This window comes from Bos mutus, chromosome 29 (genome assembly GCF_027580195.1).
Source record: "Bos mutus isolate GX-2022 chromosome 29, NWIPB_WYAK_1.1, whole genome shotgun sequence".
Taxonomy (NCBI): domain Eukaryota; kingdom Metazoa; phylum Chordata; class Mammalia; order Artiodactyla; family Bovidae; genus Bos; species Bos mutus.
Window position 1 is genome coordinate 12,359,412 of NC_091645.1, and position 22,764 is coordinate 12,382,175.

The 22,764-nt window shown below is 42.3% G+C and overlaps 1 long non-coding RNA gene across 1 annotated transcript in view; it reads left to right on the forward strand.

Moving 5' to 3' along the window:
- LOC138986246 (uncharacterized) overlaps positions 1-22,764 on the forward strand; it is a 77,959-nt gene that overhangs the window by 42,902 nt on the left and 12,293 nt on the right. The window contains exon 2 of the long non-coding RNA XR_011463107.1: positions 5,809-5,933. This is a non-coding gene — a long non-coding RNA (uncharacterized lncRNA). The remainder of the gene's footprint in view (positions 1-5,808; positions 5,934-22,764) is intronic.

Genomic DNA, 22,764 nt, shown 5'->3' on the forward strand with positions numbered 1-22,764 from the left:
AAATAGGAAAAGGAGTATGTCAAGGCTGTATATTGTCAGTATGCTTATTTAACTTATATGCAGAGTACATCATGAGAAATGCTGGGCTGGAAGAAGCACAAGCTGGAATCAAGATTGCCAGGAGAAATATCAAGAACCTCAGATATGCAGATGACACCACCCTTATGGCAGAAAGTGAAGAGGAACTCAAAAGCCTCTTGATGAAAGTGAAAGAGGAGAGTGAAAAAGTTGGCTTAAAGCTTAACATTCAGAAAACAAAGATCATGGCATCTGGTCCCATCACTTCATGGGAAATAGATAGGGAAACAGTGGAAACAGTGTCAGACTTTATTTTTTGGGGCTCCAAAATCACTGCAGATGGTGATTGCAGCCATGAAATTAAAAGACACTTACTCCTAGGAAGGAAAGTTATGACCAACCTAGATAGCATATTCAAAAGCAGAGACATTACTTTGCCAACAAAGGTCTGTCTAGTCAAGGCTATAGTTTTTCCAATAGTCATCTATGGATGTGAGAGTTGGACTGTGAAGAAGGCTGAGTGCCAAAGAATTGATGCTTTTGAACTCTGGTGTTGGAGAAGATTTTTGAGAGTCCCTTGGACTGCAAGAGATCCAACCAGTCCATTCTGAAGGAGATCAGTCCTGAGATTTCTTTGGAGGCAATGATGCCGAAACTGAAACTCCAGTACTTTGGCCACCTCATGCGAAGAGTTGACTCATTGGAAAAGTCTCTGATGCTGGGAAGGATTGGGGGCAGGAGGAGAAGGGGATGACAGAGGATGAGATGGCTGGATGGCATCACTGACTCGATGGACGTGAGTCTGAGTGAACTCTGGGAGTTGGTGATGGACAGGGAGGCCTGGCGTGCTGCGATTCATGGCGTCCCAAAGAGTCGGACACGACTGAGCAACTGAACTGATATTATTAAAAAGCAGAAACAGCACTTGACCAAGAAAGGTCCATCTAGTCAAAGCTATGGATTTCCCAGTTGTCATGTATGGACGTGAGAGCTGGACTGTAATGAAGGCTAAGTGCCAAAGAATTGATGCTTTCGGAGTGTGGTGCTGGAGAAGACTCTTGAGAGTCCCTTGGACTACAAGGAGGTCATATCAGTCCATCCTAAAGGAAATCAGTCCTGAATATTCTTTGGAATGACTGCTGCTGAAGCTCCAATACTTTGGATGTGAAGAGCTCACTCATTGGAAGAGACCTTGATGTTGGGAAAGATTGAAGGCAAAAGGAGAAAGGGGATGAGATGGTTAGATAGCATCACCAATTCAGTGAACATTAAGCAAACTCTGGGAGATAGTAGAGGACAGAGGATCCTGGTGTGCTATAGTCCTTGGGGTCACAGAGTTGGACATGACTTAGCAACTGAACAACAATTTCAACAGCAAATGATAGTTCTATTTTTAGTCTTTTAAGGAACCCACATACTGTTCTCCATAGTGGCTCTACCAGTTAACAATCCAACCAACAGTTTAGTAGGGTTCCCTTTTTCCCACACCCTTTCCAGCATTTACTGTTTGTAGATTTTTTTGATGATCCAATGATTAATGATTTAATCATCAGGCTTATACAATGAATCCTCCATAAAAATTCCAAAGGACAGGGTTTGGAGAACTTCTAGGTGAGAGAATGCATGGGAATTTGGGGAACATGGCACTTAGAGAGGGCGTGAAAGCTCTGTACCTTTCTCCATACCTTATCCTATGCATCTCTTTCATTTGGCTATTTCTGAATTAAAACTTTTTATAACTTGTTGATCTAGTAACTGCTACTGCTGCTAAGTCGCTTGTGTCCAACTCTGTGCGACCCCATAGACGGCAGCCCACCAGGCTCCCCCATCCCCGGGATTCTCCAGGCAAGAACACTGGAGTGGGTTGCCATTTCCTTCTCCAATGCATGAAAGTGAAAAGTGAAAGTGAAGTCGCTCAGTTGTGTGTGACTCTTAGTGACCCCATGGACTGCAGCCTACCAAGCTCCTCCGTCCATGGGATTTTCCAGGCAAGAGTACTGGAGTGGGGTGCCATTGCCTTCTCCGTGATCTAGTAAACTAGTAGGCAAATGAATTTCTTGAGTTCTGTGAGCTACTCTAGCAACTAAATTGAGATTGTGTGAACCTCTGATCTATAGCCAGTTGGTCAAAAAACACAGGTATTAGCCTGGACTTGCTATTGATACCCGAAGTGTGAGTGTGTACGTGTGTTGGTCAGGGGTGGGTGGGAGGTAGCCCTCAGCCTGTGTAACCTGATGCTATTTCTGAATGGATAGTGTCAGAATTGAGTTGAATTATGGGACACCCAGCTAATGTGTTGAGCATTGCTTATTAGTATGGAAACTGTGCCCCCCTCTCCCCTCAAAAGACACACTGGAATTGATCAGAACATCTATATACAGTGTAATTAGCTGATTACCTTTGCATCGGTACCTGGACCATGAGAGCAATTTGAATAGCAGTTCGCTGTATTATGTTTCCTTGTAAGTCTGGGTTATATTCACATAGGAAGATTTTCTTTTTTCCTGCTTTAAAGAGATAACAGAGGTAATGTTTTTCATGCTACCAAGTGCTACAAATTCAAGTGAGCTATTTGATCCTTTTAGGTTTTTGTAGAGTTGCAGAGATGTAAGTGATGTTAAATGTAAAGTTTAAATAGTAATTGCATTGTTTAATGTCTTACCTCTTCTGAAATGCTAGTTATGTACGCAAGGTGTAGTATAATCCTATTCAGAAACCGTGGCACCCTAAAGAGTTCTGGCTGGCAGTTCCAACTTCAAAAATCCCTGAGGAGGGCTTTCTACTTTAAGAAGAGTCTTTAAGAAGTATCTGAAGAATCTGGCATAAGTAGTCACTCCTGGGAATTCCCTGGCTGTCCAGTGGTTAATACTTGATGCTTTCACTGCCCAACCCAGGTTCAATCCCTGGTTGGGGGGCTAAGATCCCTCTAGCTGCAAAACAAAAAAGAAAAAAAAAAAGTCACTCCTTATTGTATTCCATAGTGCTTATATTCATGGAAACATGAGACATTAAGAGTTAAGAGTTGAGTTTATTTTGAGAAGGACTGGATAAAGATATTGGGTCCATTTCAATGAGGGATGTCTTCTCAATAACCTCTGTTTCAATCCATCGAGACTTTACATAAATAACATAAGTATTTGCTAACAAGAAATTAACATAAACTGAAATGAATTGTATTAATTATGCTTATAGCTTAAATCAGCATAATCGTATGTTCAGAGATCTCTATAAAACTGAAAAAATATAAGAAAATATCTAAAATGTTCTTTCTCCCTCTTCACATTGGCATTAGGATCGCCCTTAGGGCTGGGCTAGAGTTTTTGTTTCCCTGGTATGCCCCTTCACAGTTAGAGTTAGCTGGGCTTCCCAGGTGCTGCAGTGGTAAAGAATCTGCCTGCCAATGCAGGAAACACAAGAGATGTGGGTTCGATCCCTGGGTTGGGAAGATCCCCTGCAGTAGGAAATGGCAACCTGCTCCAGTGTTCTTGCCTGGGAAATTCCATGGATAGAGGAGCCTGTCAGACTACAGTCAGGGTCAGACACAATTTAGCACCTAATCAACTACAACAACTGATAGTAGAGCATGTTTTGTCTCATTGAACATCATGGAGTATGGGGCAAAGAAAATCAGAGTTGTAGTCAGACAGACCTACATTTTAATCACCTTTCTGTCATATATTACCTGTGGGATGCTGGAAAAATTACTTAACTTTTGAGAGGCTTATTTCCTTATCTGTGAAATGAGATTAACAACACCTTCATGGATTTCCTGTGATATTTTTAAAAGGAGATTTGTTTATTTATTTTTGGTTACACAGAGTCTTTGTTGATGCACGTGGATTTCTCTAGTTGTGGCAGTTGGGAGCTACTCTCTAATTGGGGTGTGTGGGCTTCTCACTGCAGTGGCTTTTCTTGTTGCAGAGCATGGGCTCTAGGGGCATGGGCTCAGTGGTTGCAGCTCCCGGGCCCTGGAGCACAGGCTTAATAGTTGTGGTGCACAGGCTTAGTTGCCCCGAGGCATGTGGGATATTTCCAGATCTGGGATTGAACACACGTCTCCTGCATTGGCAGGCAGATTCTTTACCACTGAGCCACCAGGGACGCCCTCCTGTGACTATTAAAGCAACTTTCTTAAAAACGCATTGCCTGGCACACAGTGGGCCCCAAACAAAGGCTTACTTTCTTTCCATTGAATCATTCCCTTCTTAGCCTATAATACATCAAAGTTCATTCTCCAGTGCCAGAGTTCTCAAAGTGTGGTCCCCAGAACACTCGTCATCGTGACAGACTGCAGCATCGGCATCACCCAGGGGCTTGTTAGAAATGCAGATTATTGGGCCCTATCACCAACACCTGTATCAGCAATTCTGAGGATGGAACCACGTGATCAGTGTATTTCTCCAGGTGATTCTGGTACATGACACTGCCCTACCATATAGACTGCCTGTCTAGAGTCCAACAATTTTATTTTTATTGTTCGTGTTATCTCTGAAAAAAATGTGAAGGTTACAAGAATTCAGTTCTTCAGTGTAATGCCCAGGTGTTCCCTCTCTTCTTGCTTTTGTCCTGGAGAGTGATGGGATTAAGTGGGCAAGGGAAAATAATGGTGGCTAATTCCAAGATGGAAAACCAGCACCAAATGAAAATACTCTTTGTCCTATTACTTCTGCAGGGCTTGGACCACCCTGCGTTTCTTGGCATTGTCAGATTTTATAATTTCTGCCAATCTAATGGATATGAGATTGCATATAGTTCTAGGTTTAATTTTCATTTTCCTGATTCTAGAGTTTATTGTCTGTTCAGTTATCGATTGGCTGATTGCTTACACTCTTGTAAAATGCTGGTTTTGTCTATTAGTCATTTTCCTGTAAGTCTGCTTAGCTTTTTCATTTTTCAATCTTATTTAGATATAAGTGATACATAACACTGTGTAAGTTTAAGGTGTACAGTGTATTGATATGTATTTCAAAATCATTACCACCTAGCTAACACCCCCAACACATTGCACAGGTTTTTGTGGTGAGATCTACTGAGAAAATTTCAAGTATAAATATATAAATATGATACTATAATTACCATGCCATACTTCAGATTCCCAGAACATTTTCATCTTATAGCTGAAAGTTTGTACCCTTGGTCAGTACCTTCTTATTTCCCCCACGCCCCATCTTGTGGTATCTACCACTCTACTCGCTTTCTAGGGTTCCACACACAAGTGATAACATACACTATTAGTCTTTTTCTGTCTTATTCCACTTAGCATATTGCCCTCAAGGTCCATAGATTTATCATAAATGGCAAGGATTCCTTCTTTTTCATGGCTGAATAATACTCCATTGTCTATACGTACCACATACATACCAAATTTCACTGAACTGCCTGTCTGTGTTTTCTTGCAACTCATTGAGTTTCCTTAAAATAGCTACTTTGAATTCTTTTTTGAGTAAGTTGCTGTTCTCCTTGTCTTTGGGTTCCATTACTGAATGATTATTGTGATCCTTTGTTGTCACATTACTTCGATGTCTCATAGTCCTTTGGCTTTTCCACCACTGTCTTCAGAGTTGAATTAGTAGTTACCTTCTTCAGTTTTTTTTTTTTTTTTACTGACTTGAGGGTAGGAAGTATCTTCCATCTGCCCTGCTAAAGATTCTGGGGGTTTCTTAGACTTGCTGTGGCTACATCTGCTCCAGGCTTGAATGTTTTAAGCTTGCGGCAGAATGTTTTAGGCTTGCATACCTTCTCTCCACCCTGCAACAGGCCAGCACTGACAGCCTCTTTTGTTTTCCATAGGTGGAACTACAGCGCAGCTCTGTGGTGTCAAGTTTGCCCACAGATGAGGGCCTGCTTTCTGCGAGTGATCTCTGCTGGTCATTCCTAGAACTCTCCCGCGCCGTGACCTTCAGGAAGGCACACAGGTATCCGCTGCAGAGTTGGGGTGTGTGTGGTCGAGGCATGAGGGGGGCTGGGAGTGTGGGTGGATCTGCCGGGGGATTGCAGGTGGCTCTCATAGCATTTTGGGGGCAGGCTTCTGGGTGGAGTCCTCCATACACTTAGTAAGCTTAGTGTCCTTTTAATGCCCTATGAGAGTCCTGAGTACTTTCCCAGGCTTCACCTGGCAACCCGCATCCCAAGACCTGGTGCTCCTGACTTAATGCAGTCAGTTTTCAGTATCAGCTTGTATTTCATTTGGGGATTCAACCAACCTTGGATTGAATTTGAATCTACTGTTGGTGGAACCACGGATGCAGAACCCTCTCATGCGGATAGCCAAGCGTAACTGCCATTTCATGTAAGAGATTTGAGCTTCCCTGGATTCTGGGGTCCACAGTGGGTTGGTGGCATCTGCAGATCTGGGGAAGCCAGGTGCTACTCAAGGGCTCTCTTTCCCACCTGGGGAGAAATCAGGGGCCAAGGAAGATGTCTTAGTCCTAAGTTCTGCTGACTTCAGGGAGAGGTGATGTAGGTCAAGTCAGACTGTTTCTTTTACTGTTACTAAATTTAGCAGGTTCATGTGCTGAGGTACAATGAGGCCAAACAAACCGAAATTTCAGAGCTTGGCGCAGAGAAAGTTGTCTTTGCAGGGCCATGCGAGGAGAGCAAGAGACCAGAGCCCCAAAACACCCCAAATTAATCTAAAGGTTTCAGCAAAGCATTTTCAAAGGCAAAGAAAGGGCAGGGTGAGGTTGGTGGTTGTAAACTTAATTGGTGTCAGAATCCTTTGTTTGTAGCTGTCCAGGTAGATCAGCTCAGGATGCTCCCATAAACCTCCAGTAAGACAAATGTTACTCTGTTTTGCAACTTTTAATCTCCATATGAATGGAAGAATGTTACATTCTTAAAGGTCAGAGCCTTGGGAACTGAGCTATCTTGTATATTTCAGGCTACAGGCAAAATTCTTAACTGAAAGCAAAAGCAATAGAATACAATGGTGAAAGTGAAATAAACAGATCTATTGTGGAGTTAGAAGTTTTCTTTTCCCTATTACATTACCTACTCCACTGCTTCCTGGAGTGGGTTTTTTTTGTTTGTTTGTTTTGCTGTTTCTTCTCTGGAAACCTGGACTTCCACAAAGGCTCTCTGCCCCACGGTGGGTGATTGTCTCATGCAGGGTTCTCCGAGGGTCTGGACTTTAGTGGAGAGGGGCTCAGCTGGTTCCTTTCAGGGTTCACAGCTGGTGCCGAGGTCTTTCGGCTTATTACCCAATGCACAGGTGGGTGAGACTTCTCTGGGTTTGTGGGTGTAGGGTACTAAATGCCTCACCTCCCTCATGGACACTTTTGTTTCTAGAAAGATGCTGGTACTTGTTGGGAGGGTGAGTGGACAGAAAGTGAGGGGCACCTTATGAAGCCATGATGCTGTTGTCACTTCTGGCTTAGCTTCTTTGAATGACTCAGAGGAATTCTTTATGTTAGATTTAAACAAATGGATTGCTAATGTGTGACCATTTCTTCACCTCTAAAAATGACAGTATTATATTGTTCAACCTAATATTCTGGATAATTTTTTAGAACAAATATTTTATGCCAGTTCATAGTTTATTTTCAAATTTCCTTTATAGCTTCTTTTGAGTAAGATGTATTAAATATGATGTAATCAAATTTATTAATACTGTTGTGTAAGATTTTGTAGTTCATGGCTTTTGTTGTAAGAGAGTTTTGCCTACATTTTTCCTACTGATCAGTTTTGTTGTAAGAGAGTTTTGCCTACATTTTCCCTACTGATCAGTAATAATGCAACTCTGTTTTCATATAGCACACTAGGATAATGTTTCTTAGCTTTTGTTCTTCCAGATATATTGGGTTGGCCAAAATCTTTGTTCCAGTTTTTCTGTCACGTCTTACAGAAAAACCCAAATGAACTTTTTGGTCAACCCAGTATTTTAAAATTAGCTTGTAAAGTCATATGAAAAACTTGTTGAGATTCGATTAAAATTTGGTAATTTTGGAGAAAACCAACTTTATAATATTGAGTCAAATTTAAAAAATTGAGCCAAATTTCTGTTCTTCTCAAATTAATAGAATAATCATGCTGCTAATGTGTCTGAAGTTTCTTTTGAGTTTTCTAAGTAGATAATCTCAAATCTAGAAGTAACAGACTGCCAGTTACTTCTTCAGCAACAATGACAACAACCAAAGGGTTTATCTGCAATCAGCAGGATTTGTGATTTGGGGTCTGCAACCATGAAGAGCCATGTGCAAGTCTGTAGCCGAAAAGGAGAGTAGAATTCTTCAGAGAGAAAGGAAGTTGGGAGAGTTACAGTAAATAGAATCCAGGGCTGAATTCTTGCCAGGACTTTGAAAGGGGCCTTTCTCTTCCCTTAGGGCTCTGCTCTTGTGGTAGGATGTAAGAGCTCCCCCTTAATTTCTTACGCAGTGTGATAGTTTTGTTTCTTACATTTCATTGCAATGCTTATATATCTGTTTTCCTTCTTTCTTTCTCTTTCTTTCATCATTATTCTGGATAGTTCCTTAACTGAAATACCAACGATTAACATTGATAACAGGCATCTTTGTTATCTTCTTGATTTTATTTTATTTCTTCACAATAATTGCGATTTTCTGATGGCATTGTTTCAGTTCCTCTTTGTCATTTTGTATACAGCTTTTTAACAAAATTTTTATTGGCGTATAGTTGGCTTTCAATGTTGTTTCTGTTGCACACCAAAATGTCGTTTTGATTTTAGAGGTGGATGCATTTAACATTTTGCCTTTGAATATGTTTGCTGCAGTGCCACTTATTTTTGTTTGTTTTGGTAGTTATCTTTTATCAGTTTCCATCTATTTGCCATGAAGTGATGGGACCGGATGCCATGATCTTAGTTTTCTGAATGTTGAACTTTAAGCCAACTTCTTCACTCTCCTCTTTCACTTTCATCAAGAGGCTCTTTAGTTCTTCTTCACTTTCTGCCATAAGGGTGGTGTCATCTGCATATCTGAGGTTATTGATATTTCTCCCAGCAATCTTGATTCCAGCTTGTGCTTCCTCCAGCCCAGAGTTTCTCATGATGTACTCTGCATATAAGTTAAATAAGCAGGGTGACAATATATAGCCTTGACGTACTCCTTTTTCTGTTTGGAACCAGTCTGTTGTTCCATGTCCAGTTCTAACTGTTGCTTCCTGACCTGCATACAGGTTTCTCAAGAGGCAGGTCATGTCGTCTGGTATTCCCATCTCTTTCAGAATTTTCCACAGTTTGTGATCCACACAGTCAAAGGCTTTGGCATAGTCAGTAAAGCAGAAATAGATGTTTTTCTGGAACTCTCTTGCTTTTTCCCTGGTCCAACAGATGTTGGCAATTTGATCTCTGGTTTCTCTGCCTTTTCTAAAACCAGCTTGACCATCTGGAAGTTCACGGTTCATGTATTGCTGAAGCCTGGCTTGGAGAATTTTGAGCATTACTTTACTAGCGTGTGAGATGAGTGCAATTGTGTGGTAGTTTGAGCATTTTTGGCATTGCCTTTCTTTGGGATTGGAATGTAACCTGACCTTTTCCAGTCCTGTGGCCACTGCTGAGTTTTCCAAATTTGCTGGCATACACAGCACTTTCACAGCATCATCTTTCAGGTCCCATCGCTTCATGGCAAATAGATGGGAAACAGTGGATGACTTTATTTTTCTGGGCTCCAAAATCACTGCAGATTGTGATTGCAGCCATGAAATTAAAAGACGCTTACTCCTTGGAAGGAAAGTTATGACCAACCTAGACAGCGTATTGAAAAGCAGAGACATTACTTTATCAACAAAGGTCCGTCTAGTCAAGACTATGGTTTTTCCTGTGGTCATGTATGGCTGTGAGAGTTGGACTATAAAGAAAGCTGAGTGCCAAAGAATTGATGCTTTTGAACTGTGGTGTTGGAGAAGACTCTTGAGAGTCCCTTGGACTGCAAGGATATCCAATCAGTCCATCCTAAAGGAGATCAGTCCTGAATGTTCATTGGTAGGACTGATGCTGAAGCTGAAACTCCAATACTTTGGCTACCTGATGCAAAGAGTTGACTCATTTGAAAAGCCCCTGATGCTGGGAAAGATTGAGGGCAGGAGGAGAAGGGGAAAACAGAGGATGAGATGTTTGGATGGTATCATCGACTCAATGGACATGGATTTGGGTGGACTCTGGGAATTGGTGATGGACATGGAGGCCTGGTGTGCTATGGTTCATGGGGTCACAAAGAGTTTTACTCGACTGAACAACTGAACGGAACTGATTCAATTCCTAATTTGCTGAGAGTTTTAATCAAAAGGAATATTAATTAAAATTGTGTTCTGTGTATCAGTTCAGTTCAGTTGCTGGGTCGTGTCTGATTCTTTGTGACCCCATGGACTGCAGCACGCCAGGCTTCCCTGTTCATCACCATCTCCCGGAGCTTGCTCAAACTCATGTCCATCATGTCCGTGATGCCATCCATCCATCTCATCCTCTGTCATTCCCTTTTCCTCTTGCCTTCAATCTTTTTCAGCATCTGGGTCTTTTCCAATAAGTCAGTTCTTCACATAAGGTGGCCAAAATATTGGAGCTTCAGCTTCAGCATCAGTCCTTCCAATGAATATTCAGGACTGATTTCCTTTAAGACTGACTGGTTTGATCTCCTCGCTGTCCAAGGGACTCTCAAAAGTCTTTTCCAACACCGCAGTTCAAAGTGTTCTGTATATATTTAGGTTTGGTGGATTATGTTAAGGGACTTTTTGCATTCCTAGAACAAAGGAAAATTAGTCATGCTATCTGGGTTTTTCTTTTCTAACCCTCTTTATGAATTGATGCATTGGGTTTGCTAATTTTGTTTGATTTTAAATTTACCATTAGTGCTATTGTTTTTCCTAGTTTTACTTCCAAAACATTGTTTTACAGTTTATGCACAATAAATGTTTCTTTGGATATTTATCTGACAACTCCAATGTCTAGAATTGATGCTGAGATTTCTCTGGACTCAGGTCTGTTTGACAGCTCAGTTCCAGTTCAAAACTCCACGCATGGTTATTAGTGATCTTCTCTAGTGCCCCATCAATCAAAATCCTATTCACTCATGAGAATCCATGTTGAATTTTTCTCCTTTTAAGGCCTTCCTGGATCTTTTGTGACTAGAAGTAATCACTCATTTTGTAAAATGTTTATTGATATTTCCATTTGGCTCTTAATTATTGCTTCTCTGCTTACCTGTTGTCTCCTTCGTAGTTTGTACGGTCCTTGTTAGGAAGGATGGCGTCTTATTTGCCTTTGTACTCCCAATATGAGTCTGATTCCTGTCACATTGAGACAGAATTGGTTAATGAGGGAGGAAAAAACATAGCCAGCTAGTGTTTGAAACTAGTTTTTGCTGACTATGTGACTTTGGCCTAATTGTTTACTGGCCTTGAACTTAGGCTTCATCATCTCTAAAACTGGTGTTGTAACTGACCCATTTTTCATAAGAAAGAGTTAAATGAAGAAGTGTACATAAAATGGCTAGCTTAGAGTAGATTTACTCTACATGTTGGAATACACATGAATTGATCTACAAGAAGCATCTGTTTTTAGTGATAATCCTGGCATATCATTTAGAAGTCATATTATGAGTCAAGGTTTTCCTTTAGAGCCAGAAATAAGGGAAGATGACTCCAGCCTGCACTTGTCAAACATCAACTGTCTGAGGTGTGGCTGGAGCTAATACTGCTTCTCTCTGGGTAATGATTCTTTCATCACATTACTTTTGCTCGGGGAGATACAGGGAGGCCTGGCTGGTGATTCCATCTGGAGCTCCGTTGCACTGGGACATGAAGTTATCTCTAAAGGTGCCAGTTATCTCTAAACACACCTCCAGGTTCTCAGAGAAAGGGAAGGATTAGCACTTATTCAACTCAGGAACATGATTTTGACTAGGCATCCTAATGTTACTGACTATGAAGTATGGAAACAGCGTGTCTAAACATTTATGTAAGACATGATCAATTAGATCAATGCTTATGTAGTAAACAAGTGATTTAAACTTTGGAAGCATGGCTTAGGGAAAACATACCAATATTCCCTTTCTTAGAATTTTTCAGTGTCTCCCAGTGGCCACCCAATGAAGGTGATATTCCAAAGACTCTGATTTATATCACTGCATGACTCATCACACTCTACCTTACCACACTCTCTCACTATTTCTTCCCATATGATCTGCGTTCCTACTTCACATACCTTTCTGTCCCTCCTATGTGTCCATTACTTTGCTGTCCCTGCTTTTATTCAAACAGAATTCCCTCCTTAGAATATTCCAGTGAAACCCATTTTTCTGTACCGAGCTCAAATTTTGCCTTTGTTAGGTAGCCTTCTTTGACCAACAATGAAGAATTACTATTTCACTTAGTTATTGAATAAATAAAGCATTTCAACAATGCTACTATATATACATTGAACTAGGGTCTAAATCTGATTACTTTCAATCAGTTCAGTCCTGCTGGGAGATGAGAAGGCAATAATATTACAGTGTCCGCTGATACAGTCATTAATGGACGGTGAGAATGTAGAGGACAGAAGAACAGTCTGGCTGACCTGTTGACCAGAATACCTACCTGTGACTTTTTCAGTATGGCCATTCCCCATGGGTTGGTCTGGGATTATGGACAGCATGGTGTCTGAGTTCTGAAAGCAATTGTCCTAAGCAAGAAGAAAACTTATGGCATTTCTTTTAATTGGAAGTCACACAGCATCATCTCTACCATTCTTTTTTGTCAGGCAGTCACAGAGATCTACTCATATTCGAAGAAGTAGACGCAAGACTTTGCTGCTTAGTGGAGAGAGTGCCCTGGTCACATTTTAAGAGTCTGTGGGCTGGGAGATATTGTGGCTATCTTAGATAATAAAAACTGCCACATTACCTTGTTATAATACCTTCTGCTTATTTATCCTGTACACCGCATAAGGAAATTCTTAAATCACAAAGGGTATGTGAATTTCTCTCAGAAGTTACAAACACTGGGCTTGCTAGGGACATGGTGTCCGACCTTGGCGCTGGGCTTGGGGGAGAAGACCCCTGAGGGATGGGATGGGCGGTGGTAGTCTAGAGGAAAGGAGAAAAGTAGACCACAGAGACAGAGAGGAGGGGAACCCAGGGCCAGCCCAGACCTGCTGGGGGCCTTCTATCAAGGGCTGATATATGAAGCCTTGTTTGTCTTAAATTAGGTGTGAATAATTAATTGCCTAGGTAAAGAAATAATGAATTTTTGCTTAAGTTTGATTTGTTAAGCTTAAATAATCAATTTAAATGAATGAATGATTAAAGCTTAAGCCTTATTGATTAAGCTTTATTTACACTTGAGTGGGAATGGGCTTAAGTCAGATGGCTTGTGAGAGGAATTTAGTAGTTTCTAGGGAGAGCATAGGTGCACGAAAGGGGTGAAGGAAACATCCAGGCTGCAGAGTTTGTTGGGACTGGGGCTAGAGGGAAAGGATAACATTTTGACTTCTGAGCCTGGGAGTCAATCTTTTAGTGTTTTGATTGCTTGGATATGCAGTATATAATGTCCCTTAGAAGTCCAACATTTGTTCATGGGTTCTTGAGTTTCAGTTCCCTCTTCAGTGTTTAGTAGCAGAGTGAATTCAGAAAAATGAATGGCTGTGTGGGAAACCTTACTTGCCTTATCAACAAAATGGGAATAATAGTAGTATCTCTCTCAAAGAGTTATTATTCAAGATTCAGTATTTTCATGGCATAAAGTTCATACTTAGCACAGTTTCTTGAGCATTTGTTCTGCATTCAGCCTTTGTATAGCTTATCTCCTGTGTAGTTTTGTGGAAGGTGGTCCAGATTTTCTATCATCCTCCAGGTGGAACTCTTACCCCAGGAAATCATTTTCATGTAGATTTAAAAACAAAACAAAAATGTGTGAGCAGAAGCTTCTGCTTTGGTCACTGAGTGGTTAGAAGAGTCCCAGCCCTAATTACCCAAATGTGTGTAAGGGCCCTCCACTGTACTCGAGTGCTCCTTCATGCCTCACATAATTTGGAGTGCCAGATGGTGACGCTGCTTGCACTGCAATGAGGATAGAGACCCTGGGTGTCCTTTACAGTTTCTTTCCTTAGATTTCTGCTCCGAGTCATGACTAGACAAAACTAAACCTCTAGACTTTCTTCTGGGCACAGCACTTAATGCAAACCAGTTCCTGCTGGCCCAAGCATAGCAGGGGTGAGGCTGGGGAGCAAGGCGGGATCAGGGAAGGTGCAGGTATTTACTTCCTTTTACCAGCTGTGCCACCTGGGTTCCTTCCCTGGGTCGGGAAGATCCCCTGGAGAAGGAAATGGCAACCCACTCCATTATTCTTGCCTGGAGAATCCCATGGGAGGAGGAGCCTGGTGGGCTACAGTCCACGGGGTCGCAAAGAGCCGGACACAACTGAGCGACTTCACTTTCACTCTCACCAGCTGTGCCATCCTGAGCAAATGACTTGACTTCAAGGGGTCCTTTTTCTCTTCTGTGAAGTAGAGTGACAGTGCCTCCCTCAAAGGATCGCTGTAGGATTCAGTAAGCAAAGGACAGGTACAGGGCTTGGAGTGCAGTAAGGCTTAATCAGGTTTTTTTCTCATAGTTTCCTGTTCTCTTTGGGGACAGTCATCCCAACAATTCTGCATAAAGAGGAACTTCCTAACCTAGACACATCTGGAGCTGGGTGTTGTCAGGTCAGGATTATATCCTCCTATGCTAGTTGTAGACTCTGCTCTCAACTTCTTGTGCCTGGGGAGATGTGTAAAATCTACTCTTCTGCTTACACAGCGGGCTCATTGGCAAGAGTTTGGAAGAAGAGCATAAACAGTAAATGCAGGAGAAGCATAGTCGGAGAGAATCTTTTCAAACTTCTTGAGAGTTTGGTTTGAGTTCAGTTCAGTTGCTCAGTCGTGTCCGACTCTTTGCGACCCCATGGACTGCAGCACACCAGGCCTCCCTGTCCATCACCAACTCCCAGAGTTTACCCAAACTCATGTCCATTGAGTTGGTGATGCTATCCAACCATCTCTGTCGTCCCCTTCTCCTCCCGCCTTCGATCTTTCCCAGCATCAGGGGCTTTTCAAATGAGTCAGCTCTTCTCATCAGGTGGCCAAAGTATTGGAGTTTCAGCTTCACCATCAGTCCTTCCAATAAACATTCAGGACTGATCTCCTTTAGAATGGACCGGTTGAATCTGCTTGCAGTCCAAGGGACTCACAAGAGTCTTCTCCAACACCACAGTTCAAAAGCATGAATTCTTTGGCGCTCAGCTTTCTTTCTAGTCCAACTCGCACATCTATACACAACCACTGGAAAAACCATAGCCTTGACTAGACGGACCTTTGTTGGCAAAGTAATGTCTCTGCTTTTTAGTATGCTGTCTAGGTTGGTCATAACTTTCCTTCCAAGGAGTGAGTGTCTTTTAATTTCATAGCTGCAGTCACCATCTGCAGTGATTTTGACTTAACTTTTTTTTTTTTTTTTTGTGGGGGTGGCAGGAAGAGTAGGGGGCAAACTAAGCCCTTTCACATTGTGATGAGATTGCAAGGTGTTGCTTCTTCTTGACCTGTCACTTTGGCAGCCTGAAAACCAATTTTTCACTTAAATCACTCAAAGCCACTCCTTTATCTCCTTCCCTTCCTCCCTTTCCTTCCTCTGTCCCTTCCTCTTTTCTCTCTCGCTCACTTGCTTACCCCTGCCCTCCATGGTTTAGTTCCTATGTTAGGCTTGGGATATACTGTATAACCAAGGTAGTATGAGACCATGAGATTCACAGAAGTTATTGTTCAGTTAATTGAAACAATGGCTTAAAGTACCATTAAAATAATACATACACAACTAAAACATTTTATTTTCACTTACAGCAGTCAAGGGCATATTTAATCACCGATCTTTTAGTGTAGGGTCACTTTTTTCTTTGAGTCCACTGATAGGAGGTCCTTGTCATGTTACATGTACAGATCCCACCCACATTGCATTGCTTACAATTTCCAGATTCGATTTCTTTTTTTTTTTAATTGAGGTATAGTTGCTTTACAGTGATGTACAACAAAGTAAATCAGCTATATACACACATATATTCCCAACCTTTTCCCCCTGCCCCCAACCCATCTAGATCAACCACAGAGCCCCCAGGTGAGCTCGCTATTCAGCGGGAAACAGCTCTTTCCCACTCGCTGTCTCTTTTACCAGTGGCAGTGTATATATGTCAATCCCAATCTCCCAATTCATCCAACCCCTCCTTCCCCCCCCGATTCTGTTTGTTTAAAGTACAGATAAAATTTATATGCTTGCCAAGCAAACCAGATGAGCAGTCTTTAAAAAAATTTGTACATTTTTTTCCTCCTCATTTTTAAGAACCTTTCTCTCATAGCTAACCTAATAGCATTTCAAAGATGACTCAACTTCATTGAGCCCTTTCCAAACATTCTATTTAGTATTATTGGTATAACAGCTTGCTTTTTGAACCCATATTTAAGGGGCTTATGTCAGCTAATTAAATTACGTATTACAATATCAACTATAATAAACAGAACAAGATTTGGGAACAAGCATCGCTGGCTCTTGGCAAAGTCACAGCCTAGATGGTGGGAGCAAAAATTATGTGAACACAATGCAAACAGTCGGAAGTGGTCTTGGTCCTCTCTCAGCAGGCTGTGGAGGTGAATGTTTAACTTGAGAGTTGATGAAGTAGAGATGGATTAAAAGAGCTGTTACAGAAGGAGGGTCAGACAAGTAGGCAGGCAGTTCTGATGCAGCATATGTGATAGGTCCGTGCAGCCGTATCCTGGTTTCTGTGGGACATGAGGAGGACAGGTGACCCAACCTGGGGCATCAGAGAAGGACCCAGTACAGTGTTTTACATAGAATGGGCACTCCTTTAATATCTGCCTGAGGAAATGCCTGAGGATATCTGTCCTTGAGATTTATGATTTAGACTGACTCAAAGAGAATCAGGGGGTTCCTGGGTGGCTCAGTGGTTTAGTACCTGCCTGTAACACAAGAGACATGGGTTTGATCCCTGGGTCAGGAAGATCCCCTGGAGAAGGAAATGGCAACCCATTCTAGCATTCTTGACTGGAGAATCCCATGGACAGAGGAGCCTGGCGGGCTGCAGTCCATGAGGTGGCAAAAAGTTCAGTTCACTTTCAGCTCAGTTCAGTACAGTTTCAGTTCAGTTGCTCAGTTGTGTCCGACTCTTTGTGACCCCATGAACTGCAGCACGCCAGGTCTCGCTGTCCATCACCAACTGCCGGAGTTGTCCATTGAGTCGGTGATGCCATCCAGCCATCTCGTCCTCTGTCATACAGTTTAGGACTAAACAATAAGAGAATCAGGCTCACTGTCCTTAAGGGTCAGAGTTCAAGACCTTTCCTTCTCATCTACAAGTTACATGATCATATGAACAATTAACAATCCTGTTTGCTGAGCCCTCTAAGTGTAACCCCTACCACACGGAGTCTGAAGCAGTTACACAATTAGGAATGGGAACTGTGTTTCATAATATTAGAGAAGGAATACCAGGTGGTCTCTGCCTGGAAGAGGCTCTGTTTTTAATTTGCTTGCTAATGAAAAAGTAGCTATGTTGCTCACCTCACCCTCTCAGAAGAACAGAAAGGGATTTAGCACCATGATGTATAATTCAGAATGTTCAGAGAAGAAAATCATGTGAAAAAATGGTAATTAAAGATAACTACTGCTTTTAAATGGTTTGGGTTTCCTTTGTGGCTGAACTAGTAAAGAATCCACCTGCAATGTGGGAGACCTGGGTTCAGTCTCTGGGTTGGGAAGATCCCCTGGAGAAGGGCGAGGCTACCCACTCCAGTATTCTGGACTGGAGAATTCCATGGACGGTATAATCCATGGGGTTGCAAAGAGCTGGGCATGACTGAGCGACTCTCAGTTTCACTTTCTTTTTTAAATGGTTTACTCTATACTCTAAACTCTATTCAGTGCTTTGTTTTTGTTTTAGTGGCTAAGTTGTGTCTGATTTTTTTGAGGCCCATGGACTGTAGTGCACCAGGCTCCTTTGTCCATGGGATTCTCCAGGCAAGATACTGGTGTGGGTTGGCATTCCCTTCTCCAGGAGATCTTCCAGACCCAGGGATCGAACTTGTGGCTCCTGCCACATCTTCTGCATTGCAAGCAGATTCTTTTAGCACTGAGCCATGGGAAAGCCCCATTCAGTACTTTACATATCATCTAATTTAATCTCTACAATACCTGTACTAGATAGCCACTATTATTATGCTTATTTTAGAGAAGAAGAAATAGAAATGTAAAGAAATTAAGTAACTAGGAACACAAGTCCTTTACTATGTATTTTCCAAGGCCCTGTTCTTTCTAACTCTTTACACAACCTCTTAGAGTGGACTTGTTCGTTGCTAAGTCATGTCCAACTCTTTTTGACCCCATAGACTTCAGCACAGCAGGCTTCTCTGTCCTTCACTGTCTCCCGGAGTTTGCTTAAACTCATGTCCACTGACTCAATGATGCTCTTCAACCATCTCATCCTCTCTTGCTCCCTTCTCCTGCCTTCAATGTTTCCCAGCATCAAGGTCTTTTCCAATGAGTCAGTTCTTCGTATCATGTGGCCAAAATATTGGAGCTTCAGTTTCAGCATCAGTCCTTCCAATGAATATTCAGGGTTGATTTCCTTTAGGATTGATTGGTTTGATCTCCTTGCTGTCCAAAAGACTCTCAAGAGTCTTCTCCAGCAACAATTTGAAAACATCAATTCTTTGATGCTCAGCCTTCTTTATGGTTCAACTCTCATATCCATACCTGATACTGGAAAAACCATAGCTTTGACTCTATGGACTTTTGTCAGCAAAGTGATATCTCTTCTTGTAAAAGAATTATTTATGATTTTACTTTTTAATTAACTTTTGACTGCTGGGTCTTTGTTGCTGTGCAGGCTTTTCTCTGCTTGTGGCAAGTGGTGGCTGCTCTCTCGTGGAGCAGTGGGCTTCAGCAGTTGCAGCTCTCAGGCCCTGAGCTCAGGCTCAGTAGTTGTGGTACACAGGCTTAGTTGCTCCACAGCATGTGGGATCTTCCTAACCCAGGGATCGAACCTGTGTCTCCTGCATTGACAGGCCGATTCTTTACCACTGGGCCACCAGGGAAGCCCTGATGTCTCTGCTTTTTAATACGCTGTCTAGGTTTGTCATAGCTTTTCTTTCAAGGAGCAAGCGTCTTTTAATTTCGTGGCTGCAGTCACTGTCCAAAGTGACTTTAGAGCCCAAGAAAATAAAATCTGGACCTTTTCCCCCATCTGTTTGCCACAGGGTGATGGAACTGGATGTCATGACCTTTGTTTTTTGAATGTCGAGTTATTCAAACCAGGTTAATTCACTGTCTTCTTCCACCCTCATTCAGAGGATGTTTAGTTTCTCTTTGCTTTCTGCCATTAGAGTGGCATTATCTGCATATCTGAGGTTGTTGATATTTCTCCTGGCAACCTTGAATCCAGCTTCTGAGTCATCCAGCCTGGCATTTTGCGTGATGTACTTTTGGGAGGACCTGGTTAAAGACCCAGCTTCTTAGCTTCTTGAGCTAAGAAGTTAGGTTGAAAAGTGTCACCTTAGTGACAGTGGAACAATCCTTAGGAATGCTGAAGATGGAGATTTCAAGCCAGTTTGGGGGCAATTCAAGTATAGGACAGTCTATAGTAAGGAAATCAACAGTAAATGAGCAGAGAGACAGTTTGGACTGAGCCTCAAATAGACTCAATCATCCTGGTGACAGGAGAGCCCACTTTATAGTCTGTGTTGCTGTTGTTGTGTAGTCGCTAAATCACGTCTGACTCTTTGTGACCCCATGGACTGTAGCCCGCCAGGCTCCTCTATCCATGGAATTTCCCAGACAAGGATACTGGAGTGGGTTGCTATTTACTTCTCTAGGGATTTTTCCTGACATAGGGATTGAACCTGTGTCTCCTGCATTAGCAGGCAGATTCTTTACCACAGAGCCACCAGGGGAACCATATGTATATATAAATACATGTAAATACATATGTGGTATATATGTACATATGTGATACATAACAGCTTCCCAGGTGGCACTAGTGGTAAAGAACCCACCTGTCAATGCAGGAGACGTAAGAGATTTGGTTTTGATTCCTGGACCGGGAAGATCCCTTGGAGGAGGGCATGGCAACCCACTCCAGTATTCTTGCCTGGAGAATCCCATGGACAGAGGAGCCTGGCGGGCAGAAGTCCATAGGGTCACAAAGAGTCAGACATGGCTGAAGCCACTTAGCATGCCTCTGTGATATGTAAAATCGTGTATATATAATCGTATATATATATATAATCATATATATATATACATATATACATACATACATACATATACACACACATATATATGTCTCCAACCGGTCCATTCTAAAGGAGATCTTTGCAAGGAATGGAATGATGCTAAAGCTGAAACTCCAGTACTTTGGCCACCTCATGCGAAGAGTTGACTCATTGGAATAGACTCTGATGCTGGGAGGGATTGGGGGCAGGAGGAAAAGGGGACGACAGAGGATGAGATGGCTGGATGGCGTCACTGACTCGATGGACGTGAGTTTGAGTGAGTTGGTGATGGACAGGGAGGCCTGTTGTACTGCAATTCATGGGGTCGCAAAGAGTTGGACACGACTGAGAGACTGAACTGAACTGAACTGATGCTTTTATGAGAAACTGTATACTCACCACAGTAAGTCATGCTTAGTTAACTCTTTTGTTTCAAATTATTATTGGTAACCCCTCCTAAGAGATGTCTGAGCTGGGTGAACCCTACCCCATGTAATTCAACAAGATTTCATTGACTATCTACTCTGTACTAGGTATTGAGACAATAGAGAAGGGTTCCCTTCTTCTAACTGGAGTGACAGCCCCTTAAATAGATCATTTCAATTTATTCTTCTAAGCAAAATGATTGTGTTCCTGGGATACCATGAAGGTACCTGCTAAGCCTCTTCATGCTCTGTATTCAACCACTTCTGTATAACAAAAGCACCACCCTGGGGCTGCTCAGATATGGCCTGTCCAGCCGGTGTAAGACATGAAATCGTTGGACTAATTCTTTTGCAAGAGTGACATCTGGGTAATGGCCCTCAGCAGCATTTCACAGGCGAGATTGTTCCTGCTGCTATATATCTCTCTTGAGTCCTCTGACCTTTCTTAAAACAATGTTACTTTGCTTTTCATCATTTAATAAGTCATGCAAATTGCCTGGAACTACCGTTAAGTGCAATGTGATGCTCCCAAACATTAATAAAAAGACGCTCCCGGTTTGGCCAACTTCTTCTTCCCTCCATCACACCTTTTTCTTGACAGAACAAAACAAATTCATCCAGATTACAAGCAATGAGAGTTGGCTTTGCTGAATTGTGAGTCTTTTGTGCTTCAGGGGAATGAGTTAAGCATGTGTTGCCAGGAAATAGAGCAGTGGAACTTCACAGAAGTGTGAACTTCAGGCATGAAATGCCATTGTTTTAACAGTTTGTGCAAGGCTCACCACCTGGCATTCACAAAGCTATTTTGAGACTGTCCCTCATCATCCATAGGTATTGAAACAGCAAGCAGTTGCTTTTTTGTTGGTCTCTGATCCATAAGTACTTACTAAATGGAGGAGCTGCCGGTTTAGGATGGAGAATCAGAGTAAGTCAGGTATCACACCCTGGTGCTATGACAGTGTTTTGAACATTTCCCAGTTATCTTGATAATATTAGGAACCTTCTATCCCACCTCTGAAAATGGATTTTGTATTAACTTGGTTGCATTTGCAAATAAATACAAAATCTTCTATGATTCAAAAGCTCCCTGTTCCAAAGGACATGGTTTAGGAATGCTGTTTTGTTGTTCTGATTACTCTGAAATTTCTGAAACGAGCCATCCGGTATAATTAGTAGCATCTCTGGTGCAGTAATCAATTCTTTGTTTCATGTAACAGGCCCTCTATCTGAAATAAAAATGCCTGAGGAAAGAGATGTTTTGGAGAGAAATCTGTTGTGCTGACTGCCTGCCAAGTCCGCAGCCTGCTGTGGATGGAAGCAGCCCTAGGGGTTCCTGTGCATACGTAGAATTTGATTCAGAGGTCCTGCCAGCCTCAATTCAGATACTTTCCTGTGTCCACTAAGCTGGTAGGTATCTGATTTGAGGTAGCCCGATACAAGCTATTCCCCACTTGGGTGATGGTGATTATCTTTGACAGTGATGAACGGAACTGTAAAGTTGCTCTCCACTGGGGAGCGTGAACATGAGATGTATAACCAGCAGTTGTCTGCGGAGGGGAGAACATCAAGAGGGCATCATGAGGTGTATAAACAGGCTTCGTGAAATGGCTGGAGGCATGAGCAGCCAGAGCCGAGAACGAGTAGAAGCTCTGTGCGAGCAGAAACCTTGAGAAAGGCAGACGGGCAACATGGTGTCAGTTAGGATAAGGGGATCAAAAGGAGAGGCCCAGGGGAGTGCTGAGTCAGTGGCGGCAGAGGCCTGGCATCAGTGGTTGTTGAGGGAGTGGCAGGAGAGCTTGGTTGCTTGGTTGTTGACTTTTGACTGAACCTTCAGGCTTTTAGCAAGGTTCTCCTCTAGGTGAGGTCTGGTTCTACTGTTAAGATTCCCATTTGCCTTATTTCCATTTGTAGATAAGGCGATTGGAATGAATGAAAGGAACCTAGCTAACGTAGGAGAAAGGCTGCTTGAATAATATCTGAGTGATGATTCTTTAGTTTATGCCATCAAGTGGCTATTCCCCTTATATTCTAGTCCTGCTAATCTTATTCTGGAAGAGTCTCTTTACTACTAAAGGATATACT